The 20000-nt window shown below is 38.2% G+C and overlaps 2 protein-coding genes and 1 long non-coding RNA gene across 13 annotated transcripts in view; 1 reads left to right on the top strand and 2 right to left on the bottom strand.

Moving 5' to 3' along the window:
• The window catches only part of LOC106867711 (choline O-acetyltransferase), a 643259-nt gene that overhangs the window by 595020 nt on the left and 28239 nt on the right, over positions 1 to 20000 (bottom strand). The gene's annotated exons all lie outside the window — the stretch shown is intronic.
• Positions 1 to 20000, bottom strand: part of LOC106867714 (putative vesicular acetylcholine transporter-B) — a 99949-nt gene that overhangs the window by 51719 nt on the left and 28230 nt on the right. The window lies entirely within an intron of this gene.
• LOC106879491 (uncharacterized) overlaps positions 3282 to 20000 on the top strand; it is a 28801-nt gene continuing 12082 nt past the window's right edge. The window contains exons 1-2 of the long non-coding RNA XR_001410640.3: positions 3282 to 3421; positions 6640 to 6729. This is a non-coding gene — a long non-coding RNA (uncharacterized LOC106879491). The remainder of the gene's footprint in view (positions 3422 to 6639; positions 6730 to 20000) is intronic.

Below are 20000 nucleotides of genomic sequence, written 5' to 3'. Positions count from 1 at the left end.
ATATCTATATCTATATATATTTATGTATATAGATATATGTAGATATACATACGCACATATACGTCTGTGTGTGTTTGGTTGTATATCTTGTGTGTGTGTGTGTGTGTGTCTGTGTCAATGTACACGCATGAAGACACGCGCGCGTGCATACACATGTACATACAATAAAAATCTTTACTTGCGCACATCTGTGCCATCATTAATCAGATGTATTCAGTTCTGCTGTAATAATTGATGGCATTTATATCACAGGAAATACACTGCGGAGTATACGAAGTCAGAAACGCGTATACATACTGCTGGCTTTTTACGTGAGCAACGGAGTGCATTGATTGCACATGTACACATATGTTGACATATACATACATACATACACACGTACACATAGGGCATTAATATAATTATTCTCTGGTACAGACGTATACATACCTAAATATATATAAAAGTATCTATATGCATTTTTATGCATATATATGTTTGTATGTATGTATGTATGTATGTATGTATGTATGTATGTATGTATGTTGGTATGTATATGTATACCTGCGCGTAAATATATGACTGAGCGACAGCGCCCCAGGGAGCGGTCTGTATATTAAATACAAATACAGCATGCTACCACATATGAAAATCTTCCAGCTACCCTGATTATTCATACAAATAGTAAGCAAAGACTCCCTACAGAGGAGATTAGTATCTAAAAACAAAATCAAGGCCCATAACTGCAATGAAATCTGACAATTGAAATTATTGAGCTCGACGCAGTTGTTGTAATCAAAGCCAAATGATGAAAGCAAAAATCATATATTCCTCTTATTTAAACCTCTTCGGCAAGTCATATTCTCGTCAGTTCGCAAGACTGTGATTGATCAATATTCATTCATTCACCACTTACACACACACACACACACACACACACACACACACACACACACACACACACACACACAAAATCAGTTGCTCCAGACGCGTTGTATTTGCAAACTGTCGACTATAACACAATGCATATCATAATGATGGTTGTGGACTTGAATCATCTGGCAAGGGGCTTTCAAGCGGTAGCTATCCAGGAGAATTTCCCTCTTATTATGACAATTAGACAATATTTCCGACCTTCAGTTTAGTGGTGTCTCTCACGACATTTGTTATCAGTTGACCGGTGGTCCAGTCTATGAATGAATAAATCTCTTCCTTTGTTTCTGAATTTTTATATAAATAAGTGTATAGAGTTTACCCTATCGCTTGACGTAAATGAGTACAAATGAAGGTAATAACATCTTTTGAATTTATTCGCACTAAGCCTCACATAATTCTTTTCCTTATCGTCCATGAATGTGTTAGATGCTTATTTCACGTACACAGAAAGGCAGCATTCCAAGAGTGGGCTAGCAGAGGGATTTCGGCAGTTATAAATTGGTTGTTACTTTCAGGCTGCGTAGTAGTACGTTTTCTGTAATTGTGTTTTAGTTGAATCTGATATTGTCTGGCCAAGAATGGCTGACCATAAAGTTGTGGATGTTAGCGAATTTATGGTACTTGTCTATTGTTTGGAAACGTGGAAATGTCTTGCAAGATATAGAATGCGCCTGGATGTATATTAGTGGTAACATCTAAATTGTACAATGGATTAAATGATGCTGTACACCTGTTTTCTATTCTCCTTGACTGTATGCGTGTAGTTTTTCTAAGTATTGATGCTTACAGCTCTTATGCCATAGCACAACAGCAAACATTATTCCCAATCGTGTACATATTCGACCATCTAATCCATTTTGACCAATAAAAACTGGCCTAGTTGATATATTCAACTGAAACTATTAAACATGGTGCTCCAGTATGGTCGTAGTCCGATGATTGGAAGCAGTAAAAGAATATAAATGTAAGTGATATATCTTCGTATTTTTACTTTCACAGAATGCTACATATTTGTAGAGGAATGAAAGGTCTGACGTTCATATCTTCTCAAGAACAACCTTATTTAACGGACATGAAGCAATTATAATCGAGAGCTAAATCTACCTTGGTCACTGGAACTCGATACTGGTTACAAGATCACAATATCTCTCATGTAAACTAATATTTTTACGTATATGTACGATGTCAGGTACAAATAAATAGAAAACAAAAGTGAGGTGTAATTAATCTAAAGAGTAAAGAACCCGTATCCTCATTTCCATTTACCGGGAGTTTATCACCAGCCTGCACTACTTCTCGAATAAATAAGTGATAAATCGGTAAATAATTATGTCTTCTACTACAGCCTCGGGCCGACCAAAGCCTTGTGAGTCGATTTGGTAGACGGAAACTGAAAGAAGCCCATCGTATATATATGTTATGTGTGTGTGCGTGTGTGTGAGTGTGTGTTTGTCTCCCCTCTATCGCTTGACAATCGATGTCGGTGTGTTTACGTCCCCCTAACCTAGCGGTTCGGCAAAGGAAACCGATAAGTACTAAGCTTACAAAGAATAAGTCCTGGTGTCGATTTGTTCGACTAAAGGCAGTGCTCCTGCATGGCCGCAGTCAAATGACTGAAACAAGTAAACGATAAAAGAAAGAAAGAAATGTAATTACATTTTCTATTGATCTATGAGTGGTGTAGTAGCAATGGTAACCTCCGTAGTTTTTTAAACGAAAATGGCAAAATACTAACCAAAGGTATTGTAAAACATCTAGTTGTGTATTCCTTTCATTAGTGCTTATAAATCCTTCCCTTTCTCTCAACTGTTCTAATTTCTTTATGTAATACATCTTATTCAATGTCTACACCCACACAACTGACAATCTCTCTCTATGACGTAGCGCTAATGTGACGTGACATGCGTGTTTCTTCTGATGTAGCTGCACACTTGTCATCTTACAACTTCAGCACACTCCCGCTACTTCTCTGATGTTTAAGCTAATTTCGCAGCCAAGCAGTGCAGTAAATGCACGAGGCTGCACAAGGGCTTATACTAACAGCACAAATATCACATCCCACGCGTTTCGTTGACATGAGCAATATGAACGACAACATCCGCTGGGAAAATACGGTTGCGGCTCCATATGTATGGAACAGATGTATTATAGATGTACATGTATTTAGATCTTCTATAAGAGGATCAGGAATCAAGTAGACTCAGGGATTCAGAGATGTAAACTCGATGTATAAGATCCTACTTCAAGTATTTGCACGCAAAAAGAAAAACAAAAACAAAAAACAAAAACAAAAACCCAAAAAAAAAAACCAAAAAAAAAACCCCAAAGAAACTATTCGTTGAGTAGCTCACGTCTTACGTAGAAACAAGTGATATGGTGATCTTGATGGAATAAGAAAGACGTTGTGACGTTTATGCATTTCCCAAGTTTATTAATGCTGCAGCTAAGTAAAATGGCTGTTTCAAACCGAAAACGATCTGAATCGAGGCTTTCGACTCGTTGTAAGGTAGTCTTATGCTCAGTAATCCTTTCATAAGTAATTGAAAAAGAATAACGATAAGTACACGAGTATAGAAGTGTTGCACAGCCCCATAAAACAATCACTAAAGATATAGCTTTATTACCTCCGCCTTCGCTCAGGCGGAGGTATTGTTTTTCAGTCGTGTTTGTTTGTTTGTCCGTGGACAAGATATCTCAAGAATCGCTGGATGGATTCGGATGTAATTTTCAGGAATGTGAGGTCTCGGGACTGGCACAAACTGCCTAAATTTTGGGATCGATCCGGTCCTGGACAAGGATTCTAGATTATTTTTCCTGTTTATTTTTACTTAAATTTTGAGAGCGGCCGGGTTCATTTTTAGTATTCTTGTGAGAGCAGTCGAGTTTATTTCAGATATTCCCATTTTAAGACTCATCTCTGGTTAATTGTTGAGAGGTCGTTGATGTCGCCTTGGTGGAGGTTTGCGCTTTGTGAGTGCTCTTGCTTATTAAATAAAATTATTTCATTTTCTTTAACTTCCCTCTCCGAGGAAAAGATTAACTGTTAATCTTATAAGAAGTCAACATAACAACGAGAGCAATTATTTTGCTTCATGGTGGTGATGATGGTGGTAGTGAAAGGGGAAAGGGGTAACTGGTCTTCTTTAATCATTGCAGTATAAAACCTGTGTTTTTAATGATGTTGCCTCCGTAAAAGACATTTAAATATATGAAAATAACAACGACTTCTTAGCCATTCTGTTATTGGTAATTGAAATATTTGTAAAGAGATAATGTTCCTAATTGTCTAAAGGATACTTGCATATAAAGCAGGTACATGTGTGTTTTTATTTGCGCGCGCGTGTGTTTTATTCGTTTATTCAGTCATTGGACGGTGGTCAAGCTACGTCACGCCTCGAATTATTTAGCAGAACAAATCGACCCAAGCATTTATTTCAAGTATGGTATTTAATCTCTTTTTGCTGAACTGTTATGTTACAAGAATGTAAATAAACCAACAACGGTTGTCAAGCGGTACCAGTATAAACACAAATCACACACAAACACACACACACGCACACACACGACGAGTTTCCTCGTGGTTTCCTCGTGGTTTCCGACTCTCAGGTTCACTCACAAAACTGTGATCAGCTTGGAGTCAGTATACAAGACATACGTATACTTAAGAGGTATGAGACAAATGTGACAGAACCAGAAACCATATAGTTGCGAAGTGAATTTCTTAACTGCATTACTACGCATGCGCCAATTCATTTATTTATTTATTTATTCCTCCATTGACTACAGGGTGTCCACAAAGTTTGGGTACATGGAATAAATAAAACCATAACATAAACAATTAAATATAAGAAATAATTTTTTAAAGTATGTGTTAATTCCCATGTACCCAGACTTTGTGGACACCCTGTAGAATGGCAGAAGTGAAGTAGAATGTGAAACGTCGTACAGAACGTTTCTCAAAAGTGTCCAGTAACTTATTGTTTACAAGTTTCAAACAAGGCCTGGATATGTTGTTGTGGTTGTCATTATAGTGATGGTGGTGGTTGAGGTTGCTGCTGCTGTTATTGTGATCAACCCCAAGTGAAATTTGGACGAGCTGAACGATGGTCAATTGCGTTTCAGCCGTGACTATCTTGCCTCTCTTATGTATATACCCATGGCTAAATTATATTCGAGGGGTTCCCAAAAATTCTTGACTTTAAGGATATCGCAAATGGCTTGGTTGGAGGCCCAACTTTCCAAGTTTTTTTACAGAGCTTAGAAAAACTTAAGAACCGCTGCAATAAGTGTGTGAATCTGAGAAAGGAATATGTTGAATAGAAGAATCAACTGAAACTCCTGTATTTTCTTTTACTCAAAGCCAGGAACTTGTCAGTGCCCCCTCGTAGTGTATGAATCCTTACATTTTTTTGTTAGAGAAATTGAAGTGTAATTTGAGAGAGATTTGGCTGTTATTTCTTGCTGATTGTACAACCGTGTCTCGGCTGACTTACCGACCCCCATCAAATCGGTTTTGATCAAACAGACACCTGATATCCCAGAGTTGTAAATGTGTTACCAGTTTTAAAATGCTAGGATGTGTTTTAACTAAATGACGATGTGTTAATGAAGGCGGAGGAATAGTGGTAGTGATGGTACTGAGAGTTGTGAATGTCTGACATAACGAGTTGGTTTCGTTGTTATTGTTTAAATATGTGTGTGTGTATGCCTGTGTGTACACACACACACACACTCACACACACACACACACACACACACACACACACACACACACACACACACACACACACACACACACAAACAAATGAAAGCGAATGAATACTGCAAAGCGTCACTACACGTGTTTCAGTAGCGCGGTTTATTCCAAATACAAGTCCATCGCATAACTTATTAGGCAACACTATGTGAACGTGTATTATTATATAACCATCCACTTTTTCAGGTGATTTTCTGCCGATTGTTTTCCAGGAGATACCCAACCAAACATTTTGACAAAATACCAGAACATTTGGCAGGGTATCGCTTGGAAAATATCCGGTTGAATATCATCTGAAGAAATGAGTTGTTGTGTAAGAATACACATTTACAAAATGCAACCTAAGTTATGCAATGGACTCGTATTTGGGATAAACATCGCTATTGAAATCCGAATAGTGATGTTTGAAATATTTGTTCGTTTCCGTTTTTTGCTTACTGAAGATTACACCGCATATAATGTATCAATTATTCCTTAAATACATACGCAGAGTTGCAGGATGACCGGAACCAGTGAAAAATCGGTTAATTTTGTACACAGTATTGATTTGACAAGCTGAATTATCTGGAATACATTTATATATATATATATATATATATATATATATATATATATATATATATATATATATATATATATATATATATATATATATATATATATATATATATATGTATATATGTGTATATATAACTGTGTGTGTGTGTGTGTGTGTGTGTGTGTATTTATGCATATGTACGACTATATTAATCAGGGTGTATTTCTTAGTTGAAGAAAATTAAGCTCCCACTTTTTTTGTTTGCGATCAATAGCAGTAAAGATATGAATCAATTGAGACTTAGTTGCTATTTCGCGCAAATCATGCTATCACTTAGAGAAGATGCCCTGAGCTTGTGTAAGTGTGTAAAATTGCTTTCCTACATGCTGCAGCAGACGGTGTTCAAAGCTGATATTGATTTCTTTCATAGGGACAATCCCAACCAGCCTACATGTAGAAGGAAGGACATGTAGAAGAAAAAGAAGGAAGTGAGCGGAGGAGGATGAATATAACGAACGAGGTAGGAGGAAGAGGAGGCGGAGGGGGGTTATTATAGCAAAGACGATGTGGCGTTATATAACGTTCATGCCTTACTCAAGTGTTTATAACTTGTGTGTGGTGAAATGTAGGTAAACAAGTTTCTGTACTAACCCACAGGAAATCCCTTTCCAAGAACATGTTTTTTCATTGTGAATACATATACAGGCACCAACATACATGCATATACTCTTACACTCACACACACACACACACACACACAGCCTGGTACTTAGTCTAACGGTCAAATTTGCCGAACCGCTAGGTCACGGAGACGTAAACATTTGTTATCAAGCGGTGGTGGGTGATAAACATATACAAAGACACACACACACACATAGATATACATATATGTACGACGGGCTTCTTCCAGTTTCCGTGCAGCAAATTCACTCACAAGGCTTTGGTCAGCCCGAGCCTATAGTAGTAGACATTTGCCTAAGGTGCCATGTGGTTGGGAAGCAAGCTTCTTACCACAGAGTCGCGCCCATATATATATGTATATATATTTATCTATACATAAATACATACATACATACCTACATACATACATACATACATATATATATATATATATATATATATATATATATATATATATATATATATATATATATATATATATATATATATACATATACATACATATATATGTGTTTGTTGTTTTGTGCATGTCATACATTTTGGAAGTCTAGTTCTTATTCTGTCGGTCTCCTTGTCTGAACCGCTAGTTTACTATGACGTGAATATAGCAACACCAGTAGTCAAGCAGCGGTGGAGGACAAACACACTGACACACACACACACACACACACACACACACACACACACACACACACACACACTGACACACTCACACACACAACACACACACACACTGACACACACACACACATACACACATACACCGCACACACACATGTGCATGTATGTGTGTGTGTGTATATATACATACACACATACTCCCACACCCACACAAACATATCCACACACACTCAGACATATATATGTATATATACATATATACATATTTATATATCTGTATACATATATATTTGTATATATGTTTCTCCCTCTCTCTCTCTCTCTCTGTCTCTCTCTCTCTCTCTCTCTCTCTCTCTCTCTATATATATATATATATATATATATATATATATATATATATATATATATATATATATATGTATACCCTGGGCTTCCGCACATTTTCCATCTATCAAATACACATTGCTTGGCTTGAGGCTAATAGTAAAAGACTCTCACGGATGATGTCGCGCAGTGGGACTGAACCCGAAACCATACGGTTGTAAAACGACATTCTTGACTACACAGCCATGACCAAACCATTTTCCTTCTGAAATTACGTACATATTGGGCTACAACTACCATCTTCTAAGACGGTAGGGTTTTATTTGAGGCAGCTTTGACTGTTATTTTTAGCAGATTGAGCATCCACATAGCTTCTCGTAGTCCCGAATAACTTATGGATGTACTGTGCGTGAAAGCATATTTTCTTGTTTCCGTAATTTTCATATTTCACGTTTGCGCGCATTTTGCTTTGGCATGCGATGTGTGCACGTGTACGTATGTGTATGTGTGTGTGTGTGTGTGTGTGTGTGTGTGTGTGTGTGGTGCATGTATATGTGCGTTTATATCTATGTGTGCATATATGTTGTTTTTGCGTGTGTGTACATCCTGTGTTGTGCATGTGCCATGCATTTTGTGTTCGCGTGCATTTATTGTGTGCACGCATTTTGTTATGCGTATATGTATGTGTATGCATGTGTGTAAGTGTACGCGTGCATGTACGTGTGCGTTAATATGTATGTGTACATATATATTACTTTGCGCGTGTGTACATCCTGTGTTGTGCATGTGCCATATATTTTGGACTCGTATGCATTTACGTGTGCATGCACTATGTATTTTAAATATATACGCATTTTCAGATGTGTACATTTATATGTGTGTCGCATTTTGTATTGCGTGTGCACGATGTACTTTGTATATTCGCACATTCTGCTCTGCGTGTATATGTGTGCGTGTAACTGTACGTGTGTTCTGTATGCATGTCCGCAATGTATTTCGTGTGTCTTTCTGCGCATGAAATTTTCTCTTGCGTGTGTGCAATCTAGTTTCTGTAAGTATTCTCTTGTGCGTATGCACATGCACGTTTTGCGCTAATGTACATTTAGACACTCTTAGGGCTACGCGTGTGCATGTGCATGAGTGTGTATGAGTGTGCATAGTTTTTTTTTAAGTATAGATACTTATATTTATATATATATATCTATGTATATATATACCTCTGTGTGCGCGTGTGTTGTTCTTGTACACGAGTATATTTGAATATTCTTATAAACTTTGATTCTTATTTTGTTCATAGACGAACAAAAACCGGTATGTGTGTGTGTTTGTGTGTGTGTTTGTTTGTTTGTGTGTGTGTGTGTGTGTTCATGTGAGCATTTACACATATCTCTATGTGCGTTTTAAAAATTTCTTGGTAGTGCGAGTGGTGTAACATTGTTTTCGTTAACTTTTGCATCGCTCCATTCGAATATGCGAATGCGTCACGGCTATCTCCCTGAATGTAAATATTGTAAAAAATAACGTGTATACAATAGTTGTGTGTATACATTGTATAAATTTTGATACATGCATATTTCTAAGACGGCGAACAGACAGAATCGTCAGCACGCCAGACAAAGTGCTTAACAGCATTTCGCCCAACTTTACATTCTGAGTTCAAATTCCGCCGAGATCGACTTTGCTTTTCATTCAACCCGGGGCGATAAAACAAGCACCAATTTAACAGAAGGGTCAATGTAATCGACTTCCCAAACTACCTCAAAATTGCTGGCCTTGTGCCAAAATTTGAAACCAATATATATATATATATGTATATATATATACATGCATACATGCATACATACATACATACAAATATATATATATACGTGTGTGTGTGTATATATATATATATATATATATATATATATATATATATATATATATATATATATATATATATATATATATATATATATATATATATATATATTTCTATTCGCTGTCAACGTCCTAGTTGATGGTTTCGTGGTTTAGTCCTAGGTCAACAGTGATCTAGTAGACTATGATCAAAGATGTTCCAACCGTGACCATCATGTCTTTAATGCACCCGTAACATATAAATGACTACACTATTCAAAGCGTCCTCTTATTATTTTAAAAAAGATCATAGAGTATGATTTGAATGAGATTTGGCTGCTATTATCAGCAGGTCGAAGGCGGTGAGCTGGTAGAATCGTTAACGCACTGGGCAAAGTGCTTAGCGGCATTTCGTCCGTCGTTACGTTCTGAGTTCAAATTCCGCCGAGGTCGACTTTGCCTTTCATCCTTTCGGCGTCGGTAAATTAAGTATCAGTGAATCACTGGGATCGATGTAATCGACTGGTCCCCTATCCCCAAATTTCAGGCCTTGTGCATTTAATAGAAAGGATTATTAGCAGGTCGATTTATCAAGCATCGGCACTTTTGTTGGGCTGTGTTTCTGTGTGTAAGTGTTTGATGCAGTTTGTCTGCGATGGTGCATGAGTGTGTGTGCAACCGTGTATACATGTTTGTCTGAGATGACGGAAAAAGAAATGGGTCGACTATGATATAGAAGCAAGTATACATACATCCAAGCATGAATACACACACGCACACATATGTATATGCGCAAATATGTGCGTGTTTGTGTAATGTGAGAAAAGTAGTTTACATACATACATACATACATACATACATACATACATACATACATACATACATATGTAGATTCACACATACATACAATATATATATACAGACATATATGTATATATACATATACGTATATGCATATATGTATATATGAATGTGTGTATATATATATATATATATATATATATATATATATATATATATATATATATGGGAAAGAGAGATAGATAGATAGAGAGAGAGAGAGAGAGAGAGAGAGAGAGAGAGTGAAGGAGACAGAAAAAGAGACTCACCCAAACACACACACAGGGACACACACACACACATACATAGACTCACACGCACGTACCCCACCCCAGTGAGAGCTAGAAAGCGAAAACGATAGAGAAGGAGTAATTGCAGTGACAGTGACAGAGAGACGGGCCAACAAACAAGATTCAGACAGACTGACTAAAGTGTGTCGAAGTAGACAGGGTGCCAAATAAATAAAAGATAAAGTCTCAGAGAAGAGGAAAAAGTGTGAGAGAGACTATAAAAGAACCCAAATGAAGGATAGACAAACAGTTAAGGTGTCATTCCGAAAAGCTGATTGTCACATAACATAATCTATAAGGTCTAAGTTACGCATCATCAATTAGATAAGTAGTAAAACAAAAGGGAATGTAGATAGATAGATAGATAGATAGATAGATAGATAGATAGATAGATAGATAGATAGATAGATAGATAGACAGGTAGATTCATACTTGCATACATCAATAGATACAGATAGACGGATAGGCTGTTGCATAGCTGGATAGATAAATAGCTAGACGGACAGACAAATAGACAGACAAATAGATAGATGGATAGATAGATAAATAAATAGATAGATAGATAGGTAGATAGATAGATAGATAGATAGATAGATAGATAGATAGATAGGTAAGCAGGTAGGTAGGTAGGTAGGTAGGTAGGTAGGTAGGCTGGTAGGCAGGTAAGTAGAAAGCCAGATAGCTTTCTTTCTACCTGCCTACCTACCTACCTAGGTATAAAGGTAGCTATAAAGATTGTCTGATTGATGTAAAAGGTAGATTGACAGAGAAGATATAGTGATAGTGAAGATAAATAGACAGATAGGGATTGATTGATTGATTGATCGAATGATTCATTGGGTAAAATTGATTGAGTGATTAAATATTGACGTGAAGTATACTTAACTAAACACACCCATAGATATATAACTTGAGAGTTACATGCATGATATGAAGCACAAAAACTAAATTTAGCAAGCGTAAAGGTACGGACAGACGCTGGTTATCCCTTTTCATAATCAGTCCATTTTCGCCCCCTTTGATCCCTTCCTATTATCATATCCCCTTCTCACATCACCCACTCCTTCCTCTCAGGTTACGACGACGAGTGTTCTAGCTGATTCGATCGACGGAACAGCCTGCTCGTTCAATTAATGCGCAAGTGGTTGAGCATTCCACAGACACGTGTACCATTAACGTTGTCTTCAGAGAGATTCAGCGCGACACAGAATTCGACAAGGCCGGTCCTTTGAATTACAGATACAGCTCATTTTTGCCAGCTTAATATACTGGAGCAACATGAAATAAAGTGTCTTGCTCAAGGACAAAATGCGCCACCGGGTATCAAACACACGGCTTTACAATCGTGAGCCGAATACCCTAATGATTCAACCACCTGTTCACCTGTTCACCTGTTCACCTGAAAGTGAAAGTGAATCAGTTACTTGTCACGCAATTGCAATCGCTTTCTCACTCTACAGACATCATTTCAAATCCGTGATCACCTTCGTCTTTAGAAGAAAATTTTGCTTTAGTTCTTTAGTATTACTAATATTAGCTTTATTATTAACAGTTAAAATAAAGTGCCAGTCAGTAACAGACTCGATATATTCGGCCATAACCATCCTTCATATCTGGACGTTTTGCTCACGTTAGTGGATACGATAGTGAAACTAACACCTTTTTCTTCGACCAAGCTCCCTAAGGGTGGCAACAAAGGTGAGAGGAGGTGTACGGAGAGGCGGGGATGGAAAGGAGGCGGTGTGGGGGAGTAAGGAGAGAGTAGAGAGGAAGTGCTGCCTTTTTGAAAATTTCCTGGAATGTGGGGGTGAGGGGTGACCATGATTCGAACGACCGGGTCTACTCTTAGGCGGTGCCTGTAATCCAGGGTAATCATAACCATGAAGCTGTGGCGTTCGTTCATCGCACCCCACCCCTCTGATAGCTGCCTCCGCTAGAGGTGACCTTTCCTTGTTATTTTATTTAATATCTATGACTGTTAGTTTTCATTTCTTTGAAAACCCCTACTGTTTTTATATTACGATGGTATTTTTTCCATTGTCCCCAAACGTCCTTGGGCCAATGCAGAAATTATTCTTATTATTGAAGTTTACATAATAATTATATAATATGCGTCAAATATTTACATTTGTTTCGTTTTAAAGATCTGTCCCTAGTCATGGTACCTATTTATAGCAGATAGAGTAGAAATCATAGGACAAAACAGTCTACGGTATTTATCTATTTTGCTTTATGTCCTGAGTTATATGAGGATGTTAAGTAGTATATTGAAATATTGGTTCTAGATTTTGGCACAAGGCCAGCAATTTGGGGGAGGGGCTACGTTGAGTACATCGGCCACAGTGCTCAAATTGTACTTATCTTATCGACCCCAAAGGGATGAAAGGCATAGTCGACATCAGCGGAATTTGAACACGTGAAGACGGATGAAATGCTGTTAAGCATTTTGCCCGGGATGCTAACGACTCTGCCGGTTCACCATCTTGATATATTGTTATATTAGAATTAACAAACAGATAGACAGGCAGATAGATAGATAGATAGATAGATAGATAGATAGATAAGAAGAGAGGGAGAGAGGTGTTTTTAGATACTGAGAAGGTGTGTTAGTTTTTTATTAACGTTAATAAAAGGAAAAATAATAAGGGAGTAAGAGGGGGATGTGGAGTAAAAATTGTTATAAGAAATCCTTTCCTATCATAAAGTTTAAGGCGGTTTTTTAAGTTCAAAATAATATTTGATTACAGACATCCCACCCATGAGCTTCCCGACCTTTCGTATATTAGGGACTGCATTGTTCAACGCATTTTTTTTTCTTATTCATTTCAGACTGTAGAGTATGATTCCAATGATGTCTGATTGCTATTCGTAGCAACTCGAGTGACAAATTGTAGACTCGTTAGAGCGAAGGACAAAATATGCTGCGGCATTTATCTTGGTTTTCATGGTCGTAAGTTAAAATACCAACTCGCCCTTTATCTTTTGGGGATAAGGTCCAGGGTGATAGATTAAAAGAACTTCTAGAACGTTTTATTTCGAAATCAGAACCACATTAGACAACTGTGTTCTCAAGGCCAGCATCAACCTTTATCCTTTTCGGTAAAGTCCAAGGTGATAAATTGACAGTATTGCAAAAGCGATTCCTCGATGTATTTACTCCAGCTCTTTGTGTTCTGAATTTTTAAGTGGTTGACGTAATCCGTCTCTCGGTTTCATACCGGCGTGTGTCCAGGTGGTTACTCACAATCGCAAGATTGTGGGTTCGATTTCCGGACCTGGTGGTACATTTTGTTCTTGAGCAGCAAAGTACTTCATTTTACGTTACTCCAATTCACTCATTTGTAAAGAGTACAACCCTGAAACGGACTGGTGGTAAGGGGTGGGGTGGATTATTGTGATCTATGGAAACCCGGTAACTGGCCCCATGAGCCCTCGAACTTAAGACAGAAATCTCCAGGGTTCAATGATGATGATGATGATGATGATAATGATGGGTTCTCCCCACCACAGGAATCCTGGGTGTCCTTAGTGGAGTCAGTTTGTTGCAAGCATTTGGGGTTTGGTTTCAGTTTAAGGGTAACTATCTCCCTTCCTCCCACCAGTCATGCCCACCCCCCGAAAAAAAATAAAACACACCCATGGGAACCTCCCTTCCCTCCTTGACAGAACAGTAAACATTGAAGCTCCCTCATTGGCTCATGACATTGTTGTCACTGTTTTTGTTGTTGTTGGTAGTGGTGGTGCTGGTGCTGGTGTTGTAGTGGTGTTGGTACTGATGTAGTTGCTGTTAGTAATATCGGTGTTTATGTTGCTGATGTAGTTGCTTGCTAGTATCGCTTAGCCCAAGGTCAAACCCCAACTGAGCAGACCATGATCAAAGTAGTCCAGTCATGAGATTGCCGTATTTTTCGTATTATTTAGGTCAAAATATTTCAATGTGACCTTCCTTATTTGAGTTGGAAGGACATAATTTGGATGGAAACTTATCGACTACTACTAACATATCAAGCTACCATCCTTTTGGCGTTTATACTATTTAGTCTATATCCCTGAAGATCTGCTACGGAAGGCGTTCCAGTCGTGGCCATCCCAACTATTTGCATATCTCTAAGGTTATATTGTCGAACGTGTCCTTCAGCTTTTCACAGATTGACGTTTCAGTTTTGGAGGAGAACTGGTATTTACACCTAGTATGGTTGAAGACGATTAAGGGCTGCCCTTGTTGTTTTTCTTATCAAATATGGTGGGGGCAACAGACAAGCAGATGCAACTGGAAGAAATAATGGTGATAATATAATAGTGACGATGGTGGTGGTGGTGGTGGTAGTGGTGGTGGTAGCAGTGGATCTAGTGGTGAAGAAACTGGTATTGATACAAAGATGGCGTTAGATCGTAATGGCGGTGATATCGTTAGTGTTGGTGGTGCTGGTGGCAGAAACGGTGGTACATAGAGGCTTTTGTAGGGTGTTAGTGGTGGTGACCATCGTAGTGGTAATGCTAAAGCTGGTCGTGGTTAGATGGATTAACACGGTGATGGTAATGGTGAGATTGGTACTGGAGTTGGCGGTGGTAGTGATAGAAATGGTAGAGATGAAATTATATGAAAATCATATGAATCGCCCAGATCCACTGTGTGTTGGTGCCGGTGGTAGCGGTAACGGTGGCAGTGGTAGAGGCGCTAATAATGGTTGTGATTGGCTTTTCTTGTTGCAGTGTTGGTGGTAGTAGTGTGAGTGGTGATAATAGTAGTGTGGTGGTGATAGTGGTAGTGGTGGTTATGCTGGTGGCGATGGTGGTGGTGACTGCGGCAGTGGTGGTTGTATTGGTGGAGGCAATAGAGAAAGCAATAGTAGTAACGATGGTACTAATAGTTGTAGTAGTGGTGGTGATGGTAGTGGTGTTGGTGGTAGTAGTGTTGGTGGTGGTGGTGGTGGTGGTGGTGGTGGTGGTGATAACGTTGGTGCTTTTGGTTATGGTAACGATGGTAGCAGTGGTATGGGTTGTTGCTGGTGGTGTTGTAGGTGTTTGCAATAATGGTGGTAGTGGTGCTGGGATTTGTGGTGGTAGTGGTGGTGGGGATGGCGCCGGCTGTATTGATGGCGGGGGATGGTATGGTGATGTATCAGACGACGGGGGTTTTCATGTAGTTGTTCTTAATGATGGTGTCGGCGGCGTCGCTGTCGTTATCATTTAACCCTCGGTCGACCTTCAAACAGATTTATAATAAATAGTATTCCAACCATAGCCATCAAGTCTTTTTTGTACATCCAGTACTCCATTCTCCTGTGTATTCTTATTGTAAAACAGTAAAGTGTGATTTGAGGGCGATTAGGCTGCTATGTCTAGCAGGTCTAAAACCCACATAGAAGTGCCCTTCAGTATCATTACTGTTGTTGTTGTTGTGGTGGTGGTTGTGGTGGTGAAGATAGTGGTGGTTGGTAAAAGTGCTGAGAGGTAATACTAGATGTTAACAATAATGGAGAGTGATGATGATGGTGATGACGACGACGACGACGACGTTGATGATGATGATGATGATGATGATGATGATGATGAGTAGGAGGAGGAGGACGACGACGATGACAACGACGGGTACGATGACGATGACAACGATGATGACGAGGGAGATAATGATGATGATGATGGTGATGATGATGACGACGACGATGACAGCATCGATGATGATGATGATCAGGGTTATTGGCAGTAATAATGGTAATAATAAAAATAGTAGTCGTGGAAGTGGGGGTCGGGGGTCGGGTGGAGGGTGGTGTTAGTAGGGGAGAGGGTGGTGTAAGTCATGATAATATACAGAAATAAAATAAGTAGTGATCGTAGTGGTGGAGGTGGAGGTAGAAGTGGGGGGGGAAGAGGAATTAGCACGAGGTTGGGTGAAAACGGTTGGATTGGAGGGTATACAGCTATTTTGAAATGATGACAGTATTGGTGTCGGTGGTGGTGGTGGTGGTGGCGGTGGTGGCGGTGGCGGTGGTGTTGGTAATGGTGGTAGTAGTGGTTGTGATTGATTGTGGTTGTGGTGGTTGTGATGGTAGTCGTCATGGACGTGGAAGTAGAGGTGAGAGAATGATGGCGGTGGTGTTGGTGTTGGTGATGTTTTTGGCGGGGGGTAGTGGACCAGGTGAGGGTAGTAGTGAAACATGGATGAGAATGCTGGCAGTGAGTATAGGGGGAAGAGTTGATGGTGAGACAATGATGATGGTGTTGGCGGTGGTAGTTTTGGTTGTGGTGGTGGTGGTGGTGGTGGTGGTGGTGTTAATGGCAAAGGTGAGAGTGTTTTATGTGAAAAAAAAAAGGAAAAAAAAGCAGGGTATTAATAAACATCTTAAAACATTAAAGCCAACACACGTTATTAGTAACCTCCCTAAATCTACAATAGAATATACGCTCCCATCTAACCTCAACGTGGGATCGAAATCGGAACAGACATTTAATTGCGAAACGAACTTCTTGACCACACAGCTATGCTGGCAACTGCGAACTACAGAATCACATACGACTGAGGAAGAAATCACAGCATTTCGCAAAACAGAAGCGTAGGATTAAACTCTAACAAGAACTGATTTGATAAAAATATTCCAACGCGTTGTTATCAAGCAAATTCAAACAGAAAGCTTAACGATAACACGAATCCATAAATGTATCCCTTTACAGGGGACAAACGTTGTATATGACGCCGGTTTATAACTCAAACAGTTTGTTTTATATCTATTGTAGAAGAAACGAATTAGTCACTACATGCCGACTAAAAATTAACTAATTCTTTGATATTGTCATTACTTATAATCTTCTGAGTCTAGATTGCACCCGGAGAGGGGAAATATCGAGTATACTGAATACTAACTATCGATATCGGTAACAAGTGAAGATTTCCTTCATAAAACAAATGAACACAGCAGACGTTACGCCTATTGTTCTCTTTTAATATCGTATATATATATATATATATATATATATATATATATATATATATATATATATATATATATATATAATTATTAAAGCCGAAAAACTTCCCAAATTGTTACTTAGAGCTTCATGTGACCATTTGTCAAACAGTTACGATTATCCCAAATGTCTAACGAACGAATATATGTGTGTGAGTGAGTGTCTGTATGGAAATATGCATGTATGCATGTATGTATGAATATATGTATGTATAATAACAGTTTGACTCAGATTCTGTAACCTCTCCTAAATGTGTTGAATGCTACTTTCTTTCGTTTGTTCGCTCAATCTCTTCCTCCTTCTAACACAAGCACTCACGCACACGCACAAACCCACGGACACACACAAACCCATGTACACACAGATACACTCACGTAAACTCATCTACCACGAACACACATCGATTAAACGAAAATGTGAATACACACCTTAGTACATATACTCATACACCTACTTGTACACACGCATTTATAATTTAAAAGACACACACATGCACACACACACACAGACACACACACACACACACACACACACACAAACACACACACACATGCATACACACATGTATTAGATATATTTTCATCCATTTGATATTCTGAAGTAAAAATTCGATGTCAGACAATAAGAGCGAAGTTGCAAAACTTTATTAAAGAAGGATAAAGAATAGTTTGATACATTAAGTAGCATTAAAAAATACTATATCGTACAAGTGAAATATATGTGTGTATAGGAACTTAGAAACATATATTTTGAAAAAAAAAAATTACAGTACATACATATATGTACAGACACATACACAAACAGACACGCATATACACATGTTAGTGTGTGTGTGTGTGTTTGTGTGTCGTGATGATACAACTGCATAAAATGAATTAGTAATAGATGGTGTGTGTGCGTGTGTGTGTGTGTGTGTGTGTGTATGTGTGTATGAAAGTGTGGAAGTGAGAAATAATCGAAGACGAAGTGAGGAGGGAAGTGGAGTAGAGTGAAAGAAAGAAGGGAGACATAGAAAGAAATGAGGAATGAGGAAGGAATTAGAAATAGAAAGAAAATAGATAGATTGACAACTAGAGAGAAACATAGATTAATGGAAAGACATACATACATACATATTTCTAAGTATATATATATATATGTGTGTGTGTGTGTGTGTGTGTGTGTGTGTGTGTATAGAAAGGTGTGAAAGAGATAGGTAGATAGATGAATAGATACATATACAGACAAACGGACGGACAGACAGACAGATAAATAGATAGATAGATAAATAGATAGATAGATAGATAGATAGATAGATAGATAGATAGATAGATAGATAGATAAACAGATAGACACAGAGAAATGCAAGAAAGAGATAATGTGATGGTGAAAGAGATAGAAAAAGACGAACAGATAAGGAGACAAGACAGGGTTGAGCGAGAGGAAACCCGTATCAAAATATATATATGCACTTATGTGTATATAATTACATATACATATATGAGTGTGTGTATGAATGATTGTCTGTGTATATGTATGTATGTATGTATGTTTGTTTGTATGTATGTATGTAAAGTATAAATGGGTGAGTTGTATATGTATATCTGCGCGTGTATTCCAATCAGAAAATCACGTAGAAAGATGGATAAGAGATAAAAACTTCAGTTTTGTATTTTATACACATATGAGCCAAAAGCTTACGATATCACATTCATACATATTTAAATACACGCACTCTCTCTTTCTCTTTCTCTCTCTCTCTCTCTCTCTCTTTCTCTTTCTCTCTCTCTCTCTCTCTCTCTCTCTCACACACACACACACACACACACGCGAACACAGACATACACGCATAGCAGAATCCAATAACATACATATAAGCATAGAAATGTATATATCCGAAATCAATAAGCATAAATTCGTGTGCGTGTGTATATATGTGTATGTGTGTGTGTGTGTCATCTATCTATCTATCTATCTATCTATCTATCTATCTATCTATTTATCTATCTGCCTGTCTGCCTGTCTGCCTGTCTGTCTGTCTATCCGTGTGTCTCTGTAGTTGTGTGTACACACACGCGTACACATATATAAATGCATATATACATTTTTCTCATACATACTTACACCTGTGTACATATATATAGTAATATATAAAAGTTGTATTCTGATCAGGAGATGGTTGGTAGAAGACAAAAAGAAAGAAGGATTGAAAGCAAGAATGAAAGGAAAGAGAGGAAGGAAGGAAGAGGAA

Source organism: Octopus bimaculoides, chromosome 5 (genome assembly GCF_046866305.1).
Source record: "Octopus bimaculoides isolate indiv1 chromosome 5, ASM4686630v1, whole genome shotgun sequence".
Lineage (NCBI taxonomy): Eukaryota > Metazoa > Mollusca > Cephalopoda > Octopoda > Octopodidae > Octopus > Octopus bimaculoides.
This window is presented reverse-complemented; position numbering and strand designations above follow the sequence as displayed.